The sequence below is a fragment of the Callospermophilus lateralis genome, chromosome 9 (genome assembly GCF_048772815.1).
Source record: "Callospermophilus lateralis isolate mCalLat2 chromosome 9, mCalLat2.hap1, whole genome shotgun sequence".
In the NCBI taxonomy this organism is placed as follows: domain Eukaryota; kingdom Metazoa; phylum Chordata; class Mammalia; order Rodentia; family Sciuridae; genus Callospermophilus; species Callospermophilus lateralis.
The window spans coordinates 134393165-134415942 of record NC_135313.1 but is presented as its reverse complement, the minus strand read 5'-3'; the positions used below and the strand labels follow the sequence as shown (position 1 = coordinate 134415942).

General features: G+C 32.5%; 1 pseudogene; it reads left to right on the top strand.

Moving 5' to 3' along the window:
- LOC143407586 (cordon-bleu protein-like 1) overlaps nt 1–22380 on the top strand; it is a 96532-nt pseudogene extending 74152 nt beyond the window's left edge.
- The last annotated feature ends 398 nt before the right edge of the window (nt 22381–22778 follow it).

Here is a 22778-nt window from a genome sequence, read left to right as displayed (position 1 = left end):
CTAGGTTCTGCAGACATTCACCTGCCAGGAATGTGAGCAGTAGCCATTTGTAGTCTGTGACCTCAAGGACCTTATCTTGGGTAAATATAAATTCTTGAAACATTTTCCACTGATACACTGGTGCTAATAAGAGATAGATTAACCAAGCCAGCTATTAGTGTACCAGTATTCTTCCCCCTTTTTAACCCTTGCTTTACATTCAATAATTTCTCTGATTCTTCTGTAAAAGTTAGTTTTCAACTGTATTTCTCAAAAGCCTTTTACATTTCAATTTGTTATTTTTATATTTGTCCCCTGTCCTAGTCTAAGTTAATTGAGGAGGGCCATATTTTATTTTTCCTTACATTTTACCTTACTTCTGCAGAGATTTTCTTTTGTTCCATAACTATTTTTTGAATAAATTACTATTGTGTTTCATTTTGGTAGATGATGGATTTGTTGTTATAAGATGTGTGTCTTTGCAATTTCTAAATATAGGGAATGGAAGGGATATTAAAATCAGCTTTACAAATAATTTATCACAAATGGTGATGATCAGTGTTGTCATAAAGAACTGGTAAGATGTCATAAAATATTTTGTAAAATATGCATGATTAAAAGTATATGCATTTTTAAAGGAAAAAAATAAAATGATGATGTAAGAAATACACCTAATGTTTATGAAAATAAACAGAAGAATACTCAAAGAAAAATAAATAAATAAATAAATATAGGATTGTGTTTGATGGTTTTGTTTTTACAGAGGCCCTGTGAAGCAGGCATAGTGAGAACAGGCTCACTGCAGCTCAGTAGCTCCTCCATCTGGGGACTTCATCTTTGAGGAGAACAAAGTGAAAAGCACCTCCCCCACCCTCCAAAGCAGCCCAGCATTCAAGTGATGGAAATGGCCGAGTGACTGGTAATGTTACTTTTCCCATTAACACTATCATTTGTATTATGTTCTGCTTAATACAAACAGAAATGATATATGTTTGTCTTTTTATTAAATAATGACATTTAGGATTTATAAATAGTCCCTGATTATTCTCACTTGACTGCTTTCTATGAATCTGCAACACAAAATAAAATGACAAAATTATATGACTTCATTATCCTAAAATGAGCAGATTGTAATTTGTAAACTTATTTAGAAAACATTGTCACTCCAGGATTGACTTATATAGTAAGAGGAATAAATCTAAGTGGAATTTTGTCATTTCACAGTTGGGTAGTAAAATGACTTTTAGCAAGGTCAAGGCTCAATTCTTTCTGGATTGTATTAAAAAAGCTACAGTGAAGCTGTAAAGGTGCTTTATGTATGAGGCTTGTTTATAAGTTGTGTTGTTCTTTTTAGCCCTGCAGTTAGTAGATGGGATTCCTCCAGACAGTGCTTTGGAAACAAGCTCCCCTGAGGGGCCATCCAGCCCAGGTATGACACCTTGATTCCACTCTGTGTCATTATTGAAAAAGAATTTCCATGACAGTTGAGGAATGGATTTAATTAGAATGCTCTTTGAAAGAGATCAGATTCTTTGACCTCATTTCCCAAATTTTTTTCGTGAAATGAATTCTCCTTCCCTTACTCCCCCCCAAGATAAGAGATTAGAGTCTGAAACTGGCACAAGATCAACATTTCAGTTCTGGAATAATACCTGCAGAACTTTCCCTGTTTCGTCTCTTGTTTTTCCTTATTCAATGTTAGGTCGACATTTGTTAACCTACTTCCCAAGAGTACTGACACATCATAGTTAGAAACATTTAGTATGTTTTGGGGAAAAAATTTACATTAAAATATAAGCATAGTTTCTTTAAACAATGCTTCTAGGTATGAATTCAATGACCAGGTATCCTACTGTCATGGTAAAAATTTGTTACCTTGAAAATACTTTCTATTATATAACTTGCATTATCAGTTCTCCTCAACTAAGTAAAATTCTAGTAAAAATAGAATGATTCAATCTAATATCATTTCCAATATTTTCAATAATAGCTACTTAGTGGCCCTTATAAAAAGATGTACAATAAAATTTCTCACCTTTAGCGTTTGTTAGACATAAATGAATACAATAGATTGGAAATGTGATACAGAAACAGAATATTATATACTAGTACCTTATCATGGGGATAATTTTGTTAAGTACGAAAAATACTAATTATGACTAATTTTTAGCATTTGTTTTCACAAATTTGAAAAAGTCCAGGAGCACCTAAATTTTAAACTGAATCTTTAATCTTTATGATTTAGGAATTTGGAAATTTATATATATAAATTCTTTACTCCTGTGTTTGTGATTTTAAATATTTCTATTATATAACTAATAATGATATTTTTCAGAATAATATCAATGACACCGTCTTATTCTACAAAGGAATTGTAATCAATAACATTAGCAAATGTATGGTGAAATTAGAAGATTTTGAAGTACTGGAAAAAGATGTGCATGCTATTTGAACTCTGCTCACTATCTGTTTCTCTCCCTTTGTTCTCTTTTCGTCCTCTTGTTTAATGCATGGATAATTGTGAGCTCAGAAATCTGATTTCTTCGAAAATGCTTTCTGGTCTCTGCTTGCCTTAACTTTGTTGTCTAAGTGCCATTTCTACAGAATCTGCTTCTTTGGCAGAAGCCTACCTGGGCCCTGGGCTCCTCAGTCATGAACAGAGCACAGTTCCCAAACTGACAGATGAAGCCTCTCTCTCTGAGGGCCCTGGAATGCCTGAGGCAGCCATAGCATCATTGACATGTAGGTGTCAGGCCTTTCCTGATTGTGGCTTTGTTTTATGCAGATTAAGACATCATCCAGTATAGATTTGATTATTTGTGAAGCCTTTCTGTAAGAATGTTTCATAAAGAAATAGGAATTTCTTTTCGCTTGAAATTTTATCCATGTTTACAGTTTAAAATAGTAAACTATATAAATGAATATGATGCAATGTAAGATAAATAAACTTAGGAATTCTGTAGAGTTTTACCTTCTATTTGACTTCTCACTTTTTTTGAGGGAACTTTGAAATGTTACTATTTTCAATGAAATTACTATATATAATATAGTTTAGATTCAGAATTGCCAAAAATGAGAAGGAATTAAAATGTCCCCATTCTGAAGAATGGGCAAATTGTAGTTCATCCATGTATTAGAATACAGTACTTCTACTTAATCATAAAAAGGAACAGCAATGAATCCACACAATATGGGTGAATCTAAAACATATTATGTTAAGTCAGGAAGCCAGTTATAAATGCCTAGATGTTATATTTTTATTTATGTGACACTTTTGCAAAGGTAAAACTATAGGGATAATGGTTGCCAGAGATCAGGAAGTGTGAAGAAGTTTAGGTGACTAATACAATTTTCTATGTCTTAATTGTGGTGGTAATTGTATTTACACAACTATATCAGTCCATCAAAATCCAAAGAACAGTGTGAATTTTACTGAATGGAAATAATTTTCCAAGGATGAAAGAAAAACAATTCTAGTAGCATCAACAATGCTGTGACACAGTAAATTTGAATGAATGAATACCATAAAAAAAGGATTCTATTTGAATAGGATTAATTTAACACAATTATATTTTTGCAAAGGAATAGTATTTAACAGGCTATTTTGTCATTTTGATGATCCCCAGGACAAAAATAACAGATATCTTAAAAGTCCTAGTTAAATTTTAAATTTTAATGACTTCATAAGCAAAATGCTACAGACTTACAAAAATGTCTTTTGGAAGTTTAAGTAGCTACATTTCTTTTCCATATGTTAATTATTTTTTAATTTTAAGTAATTAAAAATATTCTTTTCAGTCAGTATTTGCTATTTTTAAAGGGATTGAAAAAATAAGTTAAAATATTCAAATTATCTAAAATAAAAGAAACTTCAATCATTATACTTTCAATTGATTTTTAAACAATTTAAATAATTTTTTCATATTTATTCTTGAGAATTCTTAACAGTACTTTAAGATTTAGAACACCATGTTCTTTGAAAGTGATTACGCTGCCTTTAGAACTTTTAAACCCGAAATAAAATAGTTGTGATAGAATACCTGTGAAACTTATTCATTGCTCACAGCCCCTTCCCCATTTCTTTTTTTATTTTAGTGCTAGAATTTGGCACATACTAAATAAATTTGATTTTTTTTTCAAAGTGTGAACTTACCTTTGCTAATCAAACAGACTGAAAATTCTCTTGGGTGATTAGAAATTCTTAATATCATTCTAAGTGAAATAGGTCAGACTCAGATATTCTGACAAGGGTTGTATGTTTTCTCTAACATATGGAAGTTAGAGGGGAAAAGGGATCTCATGCAAATGAAAGGGAGTAGAAGGAGGGGATGGAAAGGGAGGGAGGAGCTGAGGGCATGGAAAGTATTAGTAGATGAAATCAATCAAAGCATGCTATGTCCATGAATGAAAATACCACAATAAATACTGCCTTTACATATAAGTATAGTGTACTAATTAAAATAATAGTAATGGAAGGCAGATCATTAGAGAAGCCAATCAAGGAGAGGGAGGAGTGGAGGAAAAGGGCAGGTAGTAGGGAATGAGATTGATTAAATTATGTGCATAATGTGTAGGCTCATGACATAATGAATCCCACAGTTATGAATAATTTTCATGCATGGGTGGAAAATAATTATTGCCTTTTATAAGACTTTTAATAATAGGAATGCTTTTCAAGTGGATAAATATATATATTTAAGTAATCTGGTATGATGTTTACAACCATCAAATCATCCCAGAAAAATTCAAAAAAAAATTGAAACATCTTACTCATGCCTTATACCTTAACTTAGACCAGTTTCTCAGTGAGGACCTTATACTTGAAAAAAAAATAATGTATCTGAAATACTTATGACAGCATGAGAAATACAGGAATAATGATGGATAATTTGCTAAACATCACATCAGTTAATATAATTTTCAAAAGACCTGAATACATACTGAAGAGTCATGTATAAAACACTTCTACATCTGAACCATCATGGTCTTTTATTTTTCTCAGTACACAGTTTTCAACTTATATAAATACACTCTTACTATGATATGATATTATAGACATATAATATTGCACAAGGCATCATAATGGCTATTGCACATGTGATGATAAAGCAACATTTGCCAAAATATGTACACATAAAAATTCACTGAAATTCTTAAATATTTCTTAGTACTCTAATTTAATTGGGACTTTTTTATTGTTAATTTAAAGTACCCCATATTTGTTTGTTTTTGAAACAGGGTCTTGCTATATTGCCCAGACTGACCTTGAAGTCCTAGACTTACATAGTCCTCCTGCCTCATCGTCCTGAAGTGCTGGAACTACAGTCATGTAATACTGCCTGAGACAGGGGATGGAACCCAGGGCCTCAAGCATGCTAGGCAAGCTTTTAACTAAACTGTATATCCAGGCTCAATGCCTGTTTCTTAAGAAGCACAATGAATATACTTTTCTGTCTCCACATTAAGAGATAAAATTATATTTTTAAGTAATTTAAACGTCAAATACCTTAAAATTTTTATTAAATTTTGTGAATGTGCTGATTACTATAATCCAATGCTGGAACATATTTAAATCCTTTTGAAGTAAAACTTGACTTGGAAGTTTTATTTTATTTAAGAAAATTCCAGGACCTTAGTGTTTGGTTTAAATTTATTTTCACAGCTCATCTTGACCATAATTATGAACATCAACTGCTAAGTATGTCTCCAACTTTATCATAGTACCATTGAAGTAATGATAAAACATATTTTTATACAATAAAAAGTTAACCACAACAGTTGAAAACTGATAACTACACGCATTAGTATATGATATTTAAGATATGATAAGTGGAACAAAAGCTAGGTTGAAACATTGGGTATAATATACTTCTATTAATATTAAATAAACCAACAGAAAAGGAAATGTGAATATGGGTGTCTGCTTATGTGTGCATGTTATGCTTTCTGACAATAGACAGGAAAAAAGTGTTGGAGGAAGTTGCCTCTGAGAATCAAACTGGATGTTATTAAAAATTATCAGTGCTTAATACTTGTTTCCAGATTAAAAACATATTAAGCATTTAGATCACTTAACCCTGGTTGCACAGTAGAATCACCTGAGGAATCTTAAACATTCTTGCCCCCCACCTTTTGAGATTTTTATTTAATAGCTGTGGAGTAGGATATGAGCTTGAGTATTTTCAAAAGGAGTTCAGATAATTTTCAAGTTCTGATAACTACTGAGTCAAACTTCATGTGCAAAAATCTCATGCTTGTTTAATTTGCATTTAAAATAAACTTGTATTTAAGTTACATTGATTTTTACAGCATGGATATAAAATTATTTTATAAAACATACTCTTAAGTGAAATATTTAACTTGACATTTATAATACTAAATGATCTTCTATGAATAAAACCTAGAGTGACACAATATAATGCATGCATATAATCGTAAATAAATTGTATTTATTTAATCCTAAATAATAAATACAATTTATTTAGGATTATATACATGTGAGACAATCTTGTTATATATTAACATGATTATTCTCCATGAGAAAAACATTTCACTACTAATTTTGAACCTAATTTAAAGACTTCAGCTAATTATTAAATATTCCTTCCTTGCTAGGATTACATAGGGTAAATGAAACAAATTAATATTCAGAATTATATATGCATTTCTTTGTATCTGGAATTAGCTCTGATTATAGCCTGGAAGAAATAGAAGAAAAGGAAGAACTGAGTGAAGGGCCTAAAGATGAGGTGGAAAATATTTCTTTGAAGTCACCAGACATTCCTTTTACATCTACTTATATAACAAATACACTGAAAAATGATTCTGACTCAGCCCTTGGCATCAATAGCAGAGTCCTCTCAAAACTCCAAGGAAGAAAACCAAGAAACTAGAAACACAGATGGACCATAGGTAGTCTGAATGCCAGAGTGTTGTTGGCAGTTTGTTTAGTTAGTACTATTCTTCTAAAATGTAGATTGGATATTTTAAATACAAATAGAGTCAGTTCCTTTTGTTTAGATTCTACCACTCTTACCATCATCATCATAAAAAATGTTTATTAATAGCATATGTATTTGTATATAATTGTGTTCAAAATCTATCAAATTTACTAGTTCAATATCCCTGTGTCATATAAGCCATAATTTGCATGACTCAAATATCAGAGTTTTTGTGTATTTTGCCTATTACTTATTTGACTTAAGTGCAACATTTAATTTTTAATTTTTATCAAATGCTCACTGGCATATGAAAACGAGTCTCTGTATTAGAGTATAAGTTCAAATCCCCAGTATTATTTTTACAGTCAACTTTATGATGCAGAAAGGCATTTTCCATATTATCCTAGGTATCTAAAGCTATAGTGAATTCACATATATTATGTTTGACATGCAACATTATCAATAAAGATGAAATTAGCCAAATAAAATAAATCATCTTCATCAGAGGTTTAACATAATTTGCATGGGATTGTCTCCAAATTAAACCATTCTGTCACTAGAAAAAAAAAATCAATGAGGTCAATTCAAGTACGATTTAAATAATTGACTTTGCTAGATGCAAGACAAAAATGTTTAATTAAATTTCCTTTTTCATTAAATGACAAATAACCAAAAATATCAAAATAAAGACACTATTTTGGTAATGAGTCCATTTTCCCAAGCTTTTTATATCTTTCTGTGTAATAGGACCACTATATGAAAAAAAAAAATTATTAGGTTTCACAGAAACATTTCCTCTCAGTTGTGATTTTTTCTTTGCTTTTAAATTTTCAGTATTTGGCAGAAAGAGATGATTATTTCAGTCCATCTGTCTTTGGAAATTAATGCCTGTTTTCTTATTGTATGAGTTTGAATAGTATACACATATACAATATCATATCTTCCAGAGGGTCACACAGTACTGTGTATGACACAAGCAATGAAGATATGATAGCCCGCAGTGTAAGAAATTTGAAGTCCGATTTGGGCCCAAGCGAAGAGAATGGTGGGTTTTATAAACACTGACCGCTTATTTACACATTGGTAGACAATGAAGTGCCAAGGACTATCCTTAACACATATCAACGCATTTAATCTTATATATTGAGTCCTTTAATAGCCACCTCATTTATAGGCTATTATGGATAGCCTATAAAGGCTACTGAAGATTGAATCACAAAGATATTAATTCCCACAACTAATAACTGATGGACCTAGAGTTTAACTCAGTCAGTATTACTCCAAAGTATGCTCTTAGCTCTCCAATGCATTACATTGATGATGTTGTTAAGTCTTAGGGATTGTCGAACTTCAACCTTAGATCTTAAAAGCAATGTCCTCTATGCATCTACTTCTGTTCTGTTTTTCTGTTTTCCTTCTAATTCTGTAGCACAGTTCTATTTTACATCATACTCAAGTTGCTATATTTTGGATGAAACTCATGTGCCTGATTTTCAAGGTTCAAACCATCTAATTATCTAATCTTCTTTATACTTTCCCCAATTCTTATTCCCATCTCAAGACAGTTTCTTCTTTTTTTCTATGATGTAGTTCCCTCCATTCTATCATTTGGTCTATGCTCATCTCATTTTTGCAGAAAAATCAATTTCCCATTGAAATCCTACGACTTTGTTAATTTTGTTACACGATTCCTAGAAGCCATGCAGTTTTGTATTCCTGACTCCTCAATTGAATTGGATCATCTTGTAAGAGAAATTGATCTTGCACAATGATATATTTCAAGGGAATAAGAAGAAAGTGATTTATGAATGCTGATAGCCCAACCTATGTTAACATAAAAAAACAGTAAATATTCGTAAAAAACATAATACTATAGTATTCATACTTGGATAAGAAGTCATAGTCCTAATGCTATCTGTATATCTATGTCAGTTTCATTTTTTTGGTATGTATATGTTAACTTGAATGTGTATGCTGCTGATTGACTTTACTTCAAATGTACAGTCCCATTCTGAGACACATGGAGAATGTCTTTTCTCCATGTGTAAATCATTTCCTATTCTTTATATCTTGATAATTTTTTCCCTTCATATACTGTGATGGCAGTAGCATTCCTATTGAGAAATCATGATTTAAAAGCTTCTTCTTTCTTAGAAAAAATGATTTAGCATATTATTTTCAAAGATTTTTTTTTTAGAGAGAGAGAGAGAGAATTTTTAATATTTATTTTTAGTTTTCAGCAGACACAACATCTTTGTTTGTGGTGCGGAGGATCGAACCCGGGCTACACACATGCCAGGCAAGCGCGCTACTGCTTGAGCCACATTCCCAGCCCATTTTCAAAGATTTTGACATCAAGTTAGTGCTGGGGTCACAGTACATTTACGAAATATTTATTTTGATTTGCACACACTTTGCAATGACCTTTTGTCAACTTTAGGTGATTTTAAAAATAAATAATTTATTATTCCCAAAGTGGTTTTATTCTCTTTTCACCTACAGTATACACTTATTCAAACCATCCTTTGGTCAGATTGTAGATGTTTATATTAATTTTGAGTAGAGAAAAGACATTGCAGTATAGAAGCTACGTTCTCCTTCTATTGGCCACCCTTGGAAAATAACTTGGCCATTCACAGACCAAGTAAGACTCTTGTCAGATATGTATGAGGAGGAATTAGCTAATAAATTAAGTGGTGATTCTAAGCTTCCAGGCCTGAAAATCACTGGGAATAATTGTGAAATGTTGATGAAAAATTTAGAGCTAAATTCAATGATTCAGTAGGTCTAACCCACTGAAAATATAAAAAACAAATTTGGAATATAAAACTAATAAATTAATGTTTGTTAAGGAGAATTTAATTTAATTTATATTTTTACATTGATTTACTTCCTCTTGGAAAATATTTCTTTTTTTGAAACTGGATAATATCCAGTTTCAAAATATAGTCAGTGGAAAATAAGAAACAGCAAGAAGAAAATATATTTAGGCTCATTTACATTTTTAAAATTTTTATTCTTTTTAGTTATACATAGCAGAATCTATTTTTGTATATTTTTATAATCATGGATTATACCTTATTATAATTAGTATCCCAGTTTTGTGGACATAAACAATGTTCAGATTGTGACGTATTCATATATGTATATAGGAAAGTTATGTCAGATTCATTCTACTGTCTTTTCTATTCCTAACTATCTTCCCTGCCTTTCATTCCCCTTTATCTAATCTAATGAACTTCTATTGTTCTCCTCCCCTCCTCTTTTTGTAGATTAGCATCCACATATAAGAGAGAACATTTGACCTTTGGTTTTTGGGATTGGCTTATTTCACTTAGCTTGATAGTCTCCAGAGTCATTTATTTACTGGCAAATGTCATAAAACCTTTCTCTATGACTGAGTGATAATCCATTGTGTGTGTGTGTGTATCATAATATTTCCATTATATATATATATATATATATATATATAGTGTGTGTGTATCATAATATTTCCAATATATATATATATATATATATATATATATAGTGTGTGTGTGTATCATCATATTTCCATTATATATATATATATATATATATATATATATATATATATATATATATATATATATATATAATGTACATACACACACACACACACACACACCCCTACCCACCATAATTTCTTTATCCATTCAATTATTGATGAACATCTAGGTTGGTTCCATAGCTTAGCTATTGTGAATTGAGCTGCTATAAATGTTGATGTGGCTGTGTCGTTGTAGTACACTGATTTTAGATCCTTTGGGTATATACTAAGGAGTGGGACAGCTGGGTCAAATGGTGGTTCCTTTCCAAATTTACTGAGGAATCTCCATTCTGCTTTCCAGAGTGGTTGTACTAATTTCTGGTTCTTTGAACAATGTATGAATATACCCTTTCCCCCACAATCTCATAACCAATCATTGTTACTTGTATTCTTGATAATTGCATTTAGGCTCATTTTCTGTTGCCAAAAAAAATATGTCTTACATTCTTCTGTGCTCATAATAGTGTTCAGAATAGTGCTTTCTATATAAACATTAAATACTTAACCAAGTTAATTAAAAGCAGAATCAGAAATTTGCCTCTTCTTTGCTTCCTTATCTTACATATTCTTAATTTTTAAATCCCAAAAGTTTTCAGTTCTTAGTAATTGAGAAAGGAAGTCACTCAAATAGTGAACATAATGTGATAATCAGTTGAATTTTATTTGAGAAAATAAAAATAAATTCTATTTTAAAATGACATACTTGATATAGGAATCTGGTAATGCAAATATTAGCTGCTATGACCAAATAATAGTACATTTAAGCAATGTTTAAAAATGTGAATTTTTTTTTAAATTACATAAAAATTTACCTGACATCATGACTTATTTTGTTTGGGTATAGCTTGCATGGTTTTGTTTGTTTGTTTTCAGAGAAACTATTTACTGTAGCTCCTCCAATTTTAGGGCTTGTATTTGATCTCATCCTCTTTTAGGTAAAAGTGTATGATGATAAAACTATAGAGAAATACTTGACATCTTTCATGAGTTGACTTTTGAGGCCTGCCACTTATTAGTGCTATGCAAGCCATTCCCATATCTCAAAAGGGAGGTTACTGGTCATCATGCAGGAGAAACAATGCCTCATAGCAGGTGCTTACTAGGTATGGATGCATGTTCATAATGCCTGCACCCTTCCAGATGCTATTCCAGTTCTCTGCCATCCTGTGGAGTAGAAGCTGTTGCTACTAATGCAGGGATTGGCAGGCAATTTGCATTTTCAGGTCATATGAACTAGAATTAGAGAAAAAGTCGACAGGATCTAAGAGGGAGACTGTCACAGATCTCTTGGGCTACAACTCTAGAAGAATAAGGATACTTTTTTCCCCACAGAGAAAAATTAAAACTAACATTTTTGTTTTTATAAGGTTGAAATCAACCATTTTATGACTAAAAACAAATTCCTCCAAAAGACTTTATTAAGGACACCCAATGTGCACAATCAATAGACTGTTTTTTGTTTTTAATTCTTCAATTTTTTTTCTTTCTTTCTTTCTTTTTTTTTTTTTTTTTTTTTTTTTTGGTGATGCTGGGGATTGAACCCAAGCAAGGCCTTAGTGCATGCTAGACAAGTGCTCTACCTTTGAGCTATAACTCCAGTTCTTTACTTTCTTAAAGATCATGTTTTCTGTCGTTTGTCTTAATTAAAAATGACATTTACTGAGATTATTTTAATACTAGATATGAAATATAAATTTACATGAGGGGCTATTGAAAAAAGATTCTGGAGGGAAAAATACAATTTTTGAATTTATCAATTTCTTTCTTCATTAACAATGATGGAAAAATGAAATCTTTACTTATTTTTTGGAGCATAGATGCCTTCTCTATATTGTCTATTCTAGACAATATTCTATCTTAAAATATTACCTGTGATATATATGTACACAAACGTAGATGTGTATGTATGTATCTGTATAATTTACATATAATTATATCTATAATTTAGAATACTTATTTTCACACCTATAATCCAAGCCACTCAGCATCACAAGTTTGAGGGAAGCCTCAATAATTTACTAAGACATTCTCAAAATTTAAAAATTTAACAAAGGGCTGGGGATGGACTCAGTGGTAGAGCACTTGCCTGCAAGCTTGAGACCTTGGGTTCAATCCACAGTACTGTAAAACAAACCAACATTTTTTCACCTCTTTACGTGTCAGCAAAATGAAGCTGTGAGGGGTTTTTATAATTTAACATGTGGCTACATTAGTTAAAGAGGTTCAAAACTCAGATTCTTTTGACTGTACAGGCCTTACTGCTTTCTCTGTATGCCACTGCCTGAATTTGTATAATTAGTGATATAAAGATTATCTGTAGCATTCAAACCAACTGATGATAGGTTAGATGAGGCAAACATTGTAAACTTGAGTTTTTCTATTTTTTCTCTCCATAGCTCAGAATGAAATCATTGTCCTTACAACAAATACAGAAGATACTATGAAAAATAGAGTGAGGAGAACAGAAATCAATGTAGAAGGGGAAGCAAAAAATAAGGACGCAGTCATGGAAATTGACAGACAGTCAAGCTATCAAGCACATAAAATTGTTATAACTTCCAAGGAAAATCATCTACTAGCAGCATTAGTATCAGACCACAAACTGAATCAGCTTGGTGCAGAAAAGATGACAATGCAATTCAGACAATCCCTTCCTGCATAAGTTCTGGGAATCACCAAGATCATAATTTGCCTGCTTTCAAAGTTGATGAAAGTGTGCAAACTTCAAATAACAAACCAACTCAACACCTATCTTTAAATCTACAAAATTCTGTAACTACCTCAATAGAATTGAGGATTCAGAGCACCCCAGTAATATATTCAGAAGACAGACGTGCCATAAAAGATCCAGCTTGTGCACAATGCGATGATGATCCTTTGTCTCCTATAGATGGAATTGATAACTATTCAGCTGCCACTTTACAGAGAAGACTATAATCCCAAGCCAAAAGCTTCAAATGAAATTGCAAGAGAGTATATACCCAAAATTGGAATGACTACTTATAAAATAGTACCTCCCAAATCCCTGGATATACTGAAAAACTGAGAATCAGAAACCATATGGTATAAAGATGATCAAAAGATACATGCTTCAGGGAATGTGAAGGAGGTGGCCCCACAAACACAAGACCTTGTTACTTCTGAAGGCCAGGGGAGCTACCACTAGATTCTAAACCAAAGCCTAACTTGAGAACAGAGCAACAGTTGCACAGGGCTGTGAGCTCACCCGATGGTACTGTGACTGATCCTCTGAAACCTCCCAGAATGACTAGAGACACTGGCACAGCTCCTTTTGTGCCAAATTTGGAAGAAATAAACAATATTTTGGAATTGAAATTTAAATCTTGGATTTCAAATCCCCAGGCCTAACCAAGATCTTTTTTCTTGCAGATGCAGAAGAGAGTATCAGGTCAGTACGTGACATCTGCAGCTGCCAAGAATGTCCATACTGTCCCTAATCATTCCCCCAAGGAACTAACCAAAAAAAAAAAAAAAAAAAAAGAGATGGAAAGGGACACACTGCCTCCTTCAGAACAGACACTTTCTCCCTTAAGTAAAACTACTCAAATTAAAAAGATGGAAGATGACATCATCAACCAGAAACCTGCTGAAACCTCTCCTCCTCCTATAGCTCCCAAGGCTATGCTTCTTCCCGCTAGTCAGGTAGCAGCAGTAAACCTGGATATTTTGAAAACTTTTGGTGCCCCAAGACCATATTCAAGTTCTGCTCCTTTGCCATTTGCCCTTGCTGTTGTGAAGAGGTCACAGTCTTTCAGGAAGGCATGGCCCGAGGCACCCAGTGTGATTGCATCCACCCAACCTCCAGCTCACACAGAGGATGGGAAGACTTACTGTGTACACAGGTGTGCAGACACCCCACAAATTGATATGATGGATAAGGTAAATGTTACCTTTTAAAAAAATAAGTATTCAGATTATTATGGAACCTAGTTAAAATAGTGGATAACAAGCATGTTGGTATGTTTGTGCATTATTGAACTCTGAATTCTTATTAATAGGATACCATGCTACTATAGGGAAGAAAGTAATACATAAATATCATTATTTACTCTGAATAATTCACATAACTTGATTAGATATTACTATAAGGTTGTCATTATATAATTGTATTATTAGTAATGATATTAAATTTCTTCATTTATAGGCTTTGTTAATTTACTAGTTTAGAGTTTGAACTATTTTCTTTGCTAATTCATTTTTAGTTTTTCTGGATGTCCTGGCATACTTCATTTTCTCTTAAAGTTTTATAGTACTATATAATGCAATATAAATAGTGTTGGTTATATGAAACAGCAGTATCAAAGACTAGATAAAGTAACCCAACACCTGGGCTGTGCCTTTTCCATTATATTCATTCAACCTCACAGCTGACCATACATTTTTGCATGTAAATAATTCAAATTGAAATCAGTTCTAAAGTGTAACTTTCTTAATTCCCCATTTTGTTAAGGTCACTTTTTTTCAGTTTTACATGTGTTGACTAAAATATCATCTAACTATTGTCTGCCTTAACAACTTACCAAAAAATGTGTCATTGAGATGATGCTTAGTCAACTAAATAGTGTATTTTGCCAGGTTCAGACTGTATAGGCAATGAGGGTATGAAATTCATAGTGTGACTCATGATAATCTGCATGTGAGTTTTAAGAAATGTTTTGTGTACTTTTACTCTGATGGTGTTTAAAGAATACTTTCATATTTCTGTGATGGTTCCAGAAGTATTTTACAGTACTTTTTCAAACATTCTTAGAGTAGGAGAACATTAACCGTACTGCAAGTGAATATTTTCCAGTAATTTTAAAGCAATATTTATAGTGGGAAATATTTACATTTATTATTTGTTAAGGCATCAGGAAGTGATGCATGATATAGACTTTAATTCTTGAGTTGGAAATAAAACCTGCATTTTTTCCATAAACTGGAATACCATTCCTAAACAATGGAACTTTGATTTAGATAATGCATTTTTTGAGTCATTGTCCAAACCATGTTTAACTCATTATTTTTTATGGCAGTTGGAAAAAGACATGTTTAAGATTACTTGATTTGCCAGTTAATTCTGATACTGAATATTCCTTCCTAAGAAGTTTAAGATTTTGATTCTTCAGTTTAGAAGTTACTAATGTTTATTTTTATCCTCATGGGAAAAATAAAACAGCCAACCAAAGTCCCCATGACTTCCTGAAACACAAAATAAATATTTACATGTAGTAATTAATACTCCTTTATTAAAAGATACTTTAGATTTAACCACTATGAAATTGTCAATATTTGACTGTGCTTTCAAAAATATTCATTTTCCAACCTGTATGTTGAAAACATGAACATGGATTATTTTTAATTTTGTAGAATTTTCTGATTATTAGTTTGGCTCTTCTAGTCAACTTCATGTATTGGAAATATCATTATTATTTGACTTCACACAGTAAACTGTATCCTTGAAAGAGAGAGACCATTTTTCTTTCTTAGCCTCCTCTGTTCAAGGGAAGGGAAGGTAAAGTAATGCCATTGTCTTCTAGTTGAGCTTTGGAAGCAAAAAGAATTTATTGGGTGAAGAAACAGCCATATCTAAATCACCGATTGGGCAAATGGTAATTCTTAAAGAACTATTGGTGATAAAAAACGTTTTACAAAATTGAACTATTGTTCCCTTGGAATTCATATAAATATCGTGCATTTATTTTTGTAGCAAAATAACTCTGCACATAATGAACAAAATTCTCAACACCAACTCCAGCTGACTGCCCATCATTCACCCTTAAAAGACAAAGTTCTTTAACATTCCAAAGCCCTGACCCTGAACGGATCCGACATAGTTTACTGACTGAAATCCGTTCTGGAGAGGCTGCTGCCAAATTGAAAAGGGTAAGTTTTCTTTATCAGATGGGTGACAGTGAGTTTATTTTCAATATTGTCAAACTAATACTTGAGGGAAACTTTTTTCTAGCATTTAAATCCTAATTTAGAGGATGCCAGAAGTTTACTCTTTTATGTTAGGGGTCATTTTTGAATTATAAACTGAAGGAGTCCAGAGTTTTATAAATAGTTTAAAATGTTGGCTCTATTTTCCACAACATGAGCCAGGTGCAGAACATGACTTTTGGTTTATTATTGTATAATTATATATAATTATATATAGTTGACAGTGCTCTGATATCTTATTTTAAGAAATTATGTTAGCATATTAAGATTCTTTAGAAGACTGCTTCCTATTCCAGAAAAGGTAGACTTCCGGTGATGGGAACCACCAAGTTTCCAGACATAGCTTCTCCAAAATAACTGTCATAGGTGGAGTTAGAAGAGTTATATAGCTTTAATCAAAAGAATAAGAGAGCCTGGCATGGTGGCACATGCCTGAAATCTCAATAACTTTGGAGGCTGAGGCAGGAGGATTGTGAGTTCAAAGCCAGCCTCAGCAATAGCAAGGTGCTAAGCAACTCAGACCCTGTCTCTAAATAAAATAAAAAATAGGGTTAGGGATGCAGTTCAGTGGTCAAGTGCCCCTGAGATCAATCCCTAGTTCTCCACCCCACCAAATAAATAAGAGAATTGGGGTGTGCTGGCACATACCATGATCCCAGATACTTGGAAGGCTGAGGTAGGAGCATTTCAAGTTTGAGCCTGGGCAACTTAGTGAGACTCTGTCTCAAAATTTAAAAAAGGCCTGGAGATGTGGTTCAGTGGTAGGCCACCCCAGTAGCACCACCACCAAAAAAAAAAAAAAATCTAGAGAATGTAGATGAGAACTAATACAGAAACCACAGTCTTCACAATGCCCTGCCATAGTTGTCTAGTTCTTCTTCATGGAGGTGTAGAAAGCAGGAGAGAGGAGGGTGTATCTTTCTTCAGGGTAAATGCTAAATGAGTATCCCAAGGAAATTTTTGCGGGTGAGTTTCTTCACTCTATACCCTTCATGCCCTGAAAGAGTACATGGTGAACTTTGAGCAGAAGCTGCACTAAGAATTCTCAGAGTCAATCATCTCTGCATTCCTACTGCTTGATTCCCCAGTAGTCATCGTCTTAGAAATACCTCAACACTGAAGACAGAAGGAAAGTCTTCGGGATTTCACTGACTCCCTAGGTATTTGATTTTGTGAATTCCTTTTATAAACATTTTATAAACTATTTAGAGAAGAGTTAAGAGACTTGTTGAGCAAAAATGGAGCTCAACAAAAATTAAATCTGCAAAGGAACAGTATTGCTACAAAAACTGAAAAGAACAGAGAGGCAACTTGGATGTCTCAAGAACTTCAGCAATTGCCATACTCAGCTGCTCTAGCCAGTTTTCTCAATATTTGAGTGACAGATGTTCTTCTCCCAGAAGACATGCTGCTCATATCTGGGCAAATATGGAAACGTTCAAGAGTGAAGAAAACAAATAATTCAGGGGGATTAGTGTTGAATTTTATAGCTTTTTTTTTTTTTTTGGCTGGGGGGAGCTGCATTTAGGTGCCAAGCAGCATAGAAATTTGGTATAGCTTTAAATATTGAAATTGGCATTTCACAGATCATGACAAATTTACACTTAAAGGGGGAAATATTCTCATGTTAATAACTGTACAGTCTTATTTTTGAAAAATTTTTTATTTCTCATCTGATAAATTAAAGATGAGTTTCAAACCAGTCACTGTACAGCTATAGTTTTCTCAATTCAATAAATCTGACAAGCGATTTCAAGAACATGAGTTCCAAGTACCAAATATTTTACTATATACTGGGAATGTAAAAATGAATAAAATGAAGCCTCTATCTTCTGCACATTCACATCCTAGGCCTGAAAAACAGTGTCACATCAGCACCCAGGAGAACCAGTAACCACTCAGAAATTGACTGCAGTGCTACTGCACTTAGTTGATGAATACATGAATCAGTTCCAATGAACTAATTTTAAATACTGTGCATTAAGTTGGAAATGCCTTTTAAGCCAACAGAATCGTACAGCAGGCAGCTGTGTATTTGGTGTGTTACTGGCCCTGAGTTGGCAGTGCTTTCACACAGAAAACCCTCATTACTTCCAGAATGAGCTGGATGTGGATCAACACAGAAAGGTGACTGAAATGATGATCCTATAATTGTATCTTATTTTAAACTCATTACATCAGATTGTATTGAGTTTAAAATTTCATCTCTTGGACTAGGCGGTTATTGATAGCTCTGTCTGTAGAGTGGGATCTCCTAAATTTTTTTAGTGAATATTTCATACATTAACCCATTTTATTTTACAAAAAACATTGACATAAGATCTAATACTGTTTTCAGTATCCAAAATCGAGGACAAGCATTTTTATTTTTAGTCATATAATTCTGAAAATTGCATTTTTGTGTGCCAGGACTTACATATAAGTGTGTTCATGTAGTATCATATGCAGTAACTCTAAATAAGTATAACTGTAATGTCCAAATATAATAGAAAATATAACAATGCATTCAACACATATATGATCATATAGCAATACAATGAATGAAATAGAGTCAAACATGACATTATAAGAGGAGCACACACAAAAATTTATCCATGAGCTATTTAGCAGTATTCAAAACTTGTATATTGGTGATGCATGCATAGGTGTGGTCCTCTTTAGAAATGAATTGGGGCTTGGGATGTATCTCAGTGGTAGAGAACATGCTTGCCATGAGCAAGACCCTACATTCAATCGGCAGCACCAAAAATAAATAAATAATTTTAAAAATTAAAGCAAGGTAGTAATTATAAAAATCATGGCTATGGTTCCATCAAGAGGAAAAGAGGAGGAGTTGTTGAGGGCTTATAGAATAGGCATTCAATATAATGGGGAACCTAAAAACTATCAAGATAAATACTACTTGATGAAATACAAATTATATGAAATACAAATTAATATATAAAATTATATGAAATACAAATATATATGAAATACAAATTAATGCAAAAATACATGATAAGATATCCCATTTTTAAAGTCAGGTCAGTAGGGGGCTGGCAGTGTTCTTTCATTTTACCTGTGTGGTAAGTTGTTCTCATTTGCCTTAATTGAACTGTATGTCTACATTCACTGCACTTTTCCGACTTGTATTTCAAAAAACTGCAAAAAGTAGTGAAAATGGACACAGGCTCTTCATTTCTTGTAATACTTGCTTTACATCCGTGTTTTTGTCATGTAATGAAGATTTCTCCTAGTTTCTTTTAAATTCTGACATTTAAAATTATAACAACAATGATATTGCCAAATAAAATCTCCAATGATTTTAGACAGTAGGTTTAGATCGCTCATCAGAAAGTTGGCTCTGTGCTTGCCTCTATTTTGGCACCCAAATGTTCAATTTAACTCCAGGTATCAACCTGCTTTATGGCTCTCTTTCTTACCTGAATAATTAACCTGTGGATGGTTGGTTCACATTAGAACAATTAGTTAGTTGATTGCTGTAGTGTAAATGGGGTTTTTAACATGCCATGTTTTTTTCACGTTTTGGAGGGTTTTTCCACACCTTGCCTCCATTCAACCGTGTAATCACAGAGATCAGTCCTGTTTTCATACACAGCATTAATCTAGTTTAGTATTTCACAAATTGGGTTTCATGTTGAGATTTATATATGAACAATAAAGTTATTTACAGAGAATAAGATTAATGTTGGCCTCTATTGACACAAGAACTTCTTTGGATGCTTTTTATACTGTAGGGTGCCTAAATTGACTAAAAAGCAGGTCATTACACTGTTACAAAGAGAATATAGCTTTATAAAAATAAAGTCTGAAAATAAACTGATGAATAATGCTTCACCTTTGATAATAAATATTTCCTCAGACTGAAAATTTTAAATTTGGGTAGGTAGAAGCCTTGGCAGGGGGGTCGGTAAAAAACTGGGGAAGTCACCCAGAATCTGACTGGCATGTTTTATTTGTTTAACTGGCCTGTTTTTGTTTATATTTCCTTGGTTTGATTTGAACAAAAGATTTCAGGTTGATAGCTCTGTCTACAGTAAGAAATACTTACTAAGTACTACACTGTGCCAGGCACTTGAAAAATTGATATAATATGGTAACCAAATAGATAAGATCTTTGCCTCCTAGAATTTATAGAATAGTTCTTTAAGGATGTTCTCTCATATTTAAAAGTTTATTAAACAAAATTTTAAATATCAAAGCAAATGGCTCTTTTCTTTCACAGTAACCACTCTTGATAGATTGCTAACCTTCCAGACCACTTTTATAATATATAAACACATTTAGCTTACCAAAATGGAATCTTTCATAAGAAGACATTTTTGAAGCTTCCCATCTTATTACATATAGATCTATCCTATTGTTTTTTTAAGCCTACATAGTATTAACCTCTATGAATATAACAGAACCTATTTGCTAATTATTGATAACCATTAAATTGGATTTATACATGGTGCTGCAGTGAGCATGTTTTACTTCTAAGCATTTAGCTCCATTAGTATGTCTTTTTAAGTATATTAAACAATTTTTTTTCTCACAAAGAACTATGAGTACTCTAATTTCGGCATGAATTACAAAAACTAATTCTACACATGGAGACTTTGTGGCCAAAGTTACACAGTAAAATGTCATTACCTGTCTATTGTCTGTACTTGGAGAGGAATCCCATATGAACACTGAACAGAAGCATTTCTTCTTCTTTTTTCCCCCCAGGCAGGTAGTATCAACCACTCTGCTTCATCTTGGATTTACAAGAAATTTCATTACTGAAAGTTATTAAATCTTAGTTTAGTACAGGGAAGAAATGAAATACAAGGGAACCAAATACAAACTAAATTTACAAATTTCCTTTTCCTTTTCACCAGCTTACTTTTTTGGTCAAATCTTCAGCTCTTATGAGATAATGATAGCATTTGATTATGAAGCCAAATTAGCCAAATTATAATCTAGATAAACTGGTTTTTAAAGACATTTTTAAGTGGGTTATGAACTTCCATTTTTATCCCAAATACAGATTGCAGAATCACATCAGTTCATAACCCACTTGAATCTAATGTATGAAATATGATATGTCAAGAGCTTTGTAATGTTTTGAACAACCAATTAAAAAAAACATTTTCATTTTATGTTCAAAATAGTCAAGTTCCACTATTCAGGATCCACATTATTTTTCCTTACATTCTTTTAAATTGTAATTTTGAGATATTTAGAAAATTCTTTAGTGTTTTTATTCACTAACGGTTCGCAAATGGACTTTTAAAAGAATTTCAAAACTTAGGAGTTTATTTACTAAAAAGAAATCCCAAAGTCTCCACAATTGTTATGCACAAGAGTCATAGATTTGACCTTTCTTAGCCCTATAGATGAAAAGTGCTTTTTAAAACCATTTATTGTTGTTTTAAATAAATAAGAATAAGAGGTCACTGAGAACGAAACATCAAGATAATACATGTTATCAATATAAAAATTGTAAAATCATTCCTTTGTTAAATTTACTTTACTTGGTTGCATTTTCCAAAGCACTCTTGGGGAGCCAGAATTAATCTAGCTAAAAATGCTCTTTAACAGCTTGGCCCACAGTCTGTTTGTGCTCTTGTCCTTTATGTTGATTTGGTAATTTTATAAAGCTGAAGATGTGTTAATGGATTATTTAACTTGTTTTTTGTAGAAATAACAACTCTCTGGTTTTTCATTTCATGGTGAAGTGAACATTTATCCTTGATTATTTGTAATTTATTGAAATAATAAATGCTGAATATTAACACTTACAATTAAAAAGAAGTTAAAATATGCTAATTGTTGAAAATTTGACAGCTGTCCCATTTTAAATTGATGGATGCAAAGTATGTTTCTTCCTCTTAGGTTACTGTTCCACCAAATATGATATCTGTAAATGGGAGGCCGGTACTCAGCCATTCCATGTCCTCTAATGCCCAGGAGGGCCATTAAGTGTGGCCCCGCCACAGTGAACTTCACTGCTTCCACTTCACAGACCAGCTTCCTACCAACAGAGAACGGTTGCAAATATATATTCAGATGTACACTAACATAATATCTATTAAATTGTAAGAATTTGTGCTTTGGGTTTTCATGTCAAAAGAAGAATTATTAGAATTTATAATTTATAATTATTGTTTTGATGTTTTTTTTTCTTAAGAGCTAAATATGCTGCTTTAGAACTTTCAAACAAGGTGTAAATGACTTTCATTTTTTTTCAAATGAGAAATAAGCACCCTTTATTGATATCTGTTACTAACACATTCTTTATTGCTTTTGTTTACTGAGACAAATATAAATTAAGATTTATAGACATATTTGTGTGACACATGAGTAGGAAAACAGATCTG